This window comes from Belonocnema kinseyi, chromosome 3, assembly GCF_010883055.1.
Source record: "Belonocnema kinseyi isolate 2016_QV_RU_SX_M_011 chromosome 3, B_treatae_v1, whole genome shotgun sequence".
NCBI classification, from domain to species: Eukaryota; Metazoa; Arthropoda; class Insecta; order Hymenoptera; family Cynipidae; genus Belonocnema; species Belonocnema kinseyi.
Window position 1 is genome coordinate 138,648,113 of NC_046659.1, and position 3,996 is coordinate 138,652,108.

A 3,996-nucleotide genomic window follows, 5' to 3' on the forward strand; every position below is an offset into this window, starting at 1 on the left:
TTTTTGGCTTGAAAATTTAACATTTTAAATTGATTTTCTTATTATTGACTGTAAAATCTTTTTCAATTGATGGCTTTTTTGTAAGATTCAACATTATTGTTTCAAATTTGACTATTTTGTTGAAAGTTCATATTTTTTGTTTCATCTTTGATAAAACTTCAAATGTTTTGAAATAAATTCAACAATTTTGTTATTAATTCATATTTTTTTGTTTAATTCTACCGTTTTTTATATTGAATTGAAATTTTTTGATTGTTTTATCACCTTTCATATTTTTTTTATCAAAAATTCTTTTTCTCAGCTGCTTTCAACCTGAAAATTCACCTATTTTGTTTAAGACTTCAATTACTTTGTTGTTGTTTAAAATCAGCATTCTGGTGTGAAAACTTATCTCGCTTGGATAAAATTGCATCATTTTTCATAAAAAATAATATTATCGTGTAAAAAATTAATGTTTCTGGGCTGGTGATTCAACTATTTGATTTAAATATATAAACTGTTACATTTTGTCAAGAATACTTCATCACATTCATTGATTAAAAACTCCAATATTCTAATAAAAATTTAAATATTGCTTAAAAATTTTAATAATTTTTGCGAATTTCTGTCATTTTGTTAAAAATTAAACTGTTTCTTTATACATTAGTCCCTTGGGGTTACATATTATGCTTCGTCTTAAAAAATTCGTCTTCTATTTACTTTGAAGTTGAATTAATCGATTGAAAACTCAATAGTTTTTGGTTGCTATTTAATATTTTTTGTTAAATTCGACTATTTGATTAAAGTTTAACTATTTGGTATAAAACTCACCTATTTTGTTGAAAATTATTCCTTTTCGCTTGAAATGGTTTGGTTTATCATTAATTTCTTTCTGTTTTGAAAATTTAACTATTCGGTTAAAATTATTCTTTGTGCGTTAAAAATTAAACTACGTGTTCACAAATTTAACTTAATTACTTCATTAAAATAAAGAAATTACAAAATTGTAAATTATAATACAATAAATTATAAAATTAATGGAAATTAATTAAACGTAATAATTTTTGAAAATTCATCTATTATGTTAAAAATTCAATCTTTCTGGATTTAAAAATTATCTTTTTTGGCGGAAAATTTCTGGTTTGAAAATTCAAATATATCCTGCAAATTCTTTTTTTTTTATTGATGATTCGACTATTTGTTTGATAATGCAACTCTTTGTGTTTGAAGTAAATTCTTCTTTTTTTATTCCTCGATGTGAAAAATTAAATATTTAAACACGATCAGATTATTAAACCAAGTATAAAGCACCCATATCACTGTTAACGAACAAAGAAAAAAAAAACCGTGATCAGAAGCTGGATTGGTAGAAACGTGGAAGGCGGTGCAGTAAATCGCGTCAGTAGATAAAGGCCGTATGAGTGCGGCCTCCTGATAGCAATTTTCAGTTCTCGATTCCTCACGAAACTCGTTTTTCGGCGCTCGATTGCAAGAAATATATTTACTTTCAGAAATATTATCTTCTGATTCTAAATTTTATAGCCTGGAATTCGCTGTTAAAGCTCAAATATAGTCAGCCAGACTCTCTGGAATTTCAGGCTGAATAAATATTTTTCTCCAGGTGAAGATTAAAAATTATTTTAGCAGATTATTTAAATCACTCATTTTCCTTCAAATTATAATTGTCAAACTTATCATACTCAATGAATATTGCACTTTCTTAGTATAATTGTGCTTTAAATGGCAACACTGCGATCCCTTATTTTGGGAGCCTCTGACCAAGATTTAAAGAGTGACGACAAAAGAGAGAAGATTTAACGAAACTTAAACCATAACCCCGTGAAATAGAAACGAAAGAGATCGGGCTTGATTTTGGAAATCAGGTTCGTCCAGGCGGTTTGATTCAAACTATTGTCAAACATCGAATCAAGAAACGAAAGGAAACGGCTATGGAAAGAGAGATCTCCTAAAAGGAAAAGAAAAACTCAGGAAGAGAAAATATTTTCAATCCCGAAGTTTCTCGCGGAAACTTCTCGTATTGCGTTATCCTATCTTTGTTCATCCTCTTTTTCTCACCATCACTCTTTTCCTTATTTTGACTATGCATGAATTTTCGTTTGCTTTCTGAGTAACAAAGTTCCATCGTTTCTTTCAGAAACTTTCGCCAACGTGTCTCTCAAACAACCCTTGCAAAATTTATTCAAAGTCTTTGTTGTTTTTTATAAATCGATTTTCTTTCCTCTAAATTTTTATATAAGATTTTGAGTTAAATTTACTATTTTTTAGTTAAAAGAATAAATATACTGTTGCAAATTTGTCTCTTGAATACAAAATTATTCTTTGTCGTTCAAAATTCAATTTATTGATAAAAAAATAAGGAAATTTGTAGGGAATTATACAATTTTGTTAACATCTAATTGTTTTCTGGAAAGTTATCTTCATTTTGCTTTATCAGAAATTCAAAAGTTTTTCGTTTCAAGCTTCTCTCACTCCAATGACACTTTTAGCTATTTTGGTAGAAAAATTCTTTTTCCAACGAAGAATTTAAATATATGGTTGAAAATTCGTTCTGTTTACTTAATATTAATTTTTAAAAGACCATTCAACTATTTTACTTTCATTTAAAAAGGTGTCTTTTTCAGTTGAAAATGAAAATATTTTTTTGGAAATTAGCTTTTTAATCAAAATTATAACTATTCCAGTTTTGTTCGAAAATTGATGTGTTGAAGTTGATTACTTTTGAATCAAACTATTTTTCTTTCTACTGATTAAAAAAATTAAATTAGAAACAATCTTATAGAATATTAAAAAAAAATTCAATAAATCTGAAATTTTGAGACAGTTGGTCTAACCTTGAAAACACTTTTCAAAATTAATATCGTAAAATTTAAAATAATTTTTTTATTTTCAAAAATTAATTTTAAGAGAACTCTCGTGAAGATTTTAAATCATTTTCGAAGATTTACAAAATTATTGAAAAGAACGTAAAAGATTTTGAGGACAAAATATAAATTTTTCAAGCCTTTTAAGATTTTGAAAGGTTTTAAAAAATAAAAAAACTTTTCCTAAAATTTTGAGATAAATTTTTTAACTACTTTCAATTTTGAACATTTAGTTTTTAAGGAGAATTTGAATAGATATCACAATATTTTTAAAAAATTCCAGAATGGTGTTTTAAGTATTCATAAACTTCATATTTGTTATCAAAATTTTTTTCTTTAAAAATTATAATTTGATTCAATTTTTTTTCTATTGCACCTGAAAAATCTTTTTTTTTTACAAAGATTTAACTATTTTATCGAAGATTAGTTTTTTTATATAAAATTGTATATTTTTTGTAAAAATTTATTATTTTTGAGATGAAAAATAACTAATTGTTTCAAAAATTAGTTTTGTTTGACCAAAAATATATCATTCTGACTGAAATCTGCTCTTTCTTTAATTAAAAATTTCCCACTTGGTTAAAAGTTGGAATACGTTGCTAAAAATTCACATTTTTAAAGAGAGATTTATTATATAAGCTGAAAATTCATGTCTGTGCGCAAAATAGTATCTATCTTGTGGAGATTTTTTTTTCTTTTGATGCAAGACTAATCTTGTTGGTCAAAAATTTATATTTGTTATAATTATTTTTGTAGGTAGAGGATTTAGCTTTTTTGTTGATAATTCACATTTTTAACGAATTTAACTGAATTTGAATCTAAGTTAAAATCTTTTTTTTAAAGATATGATGTGTCATATTTTTCTTCGAGAATTTCTCTCTTTTGGTTGAAAGTTAAAGGTAGTAGGAAAATTATATTTATATAAACTTGGGAAAATGTAAATGAATTTCAATTTTTAATTGTTTTTGGATTTCTACGCTCTACAAAATTTTCTTTCTCTAAATAAAAAAATTACAGGCGATCATAGCGCGCTTTTCATAATGCTAGAAAATTTTAAAAAATGCATAAGAAACAGAGATTTTCTAAGACCACAAAATAAATTTTAATTTATTTACTTTTATTTATATTTTTTTAA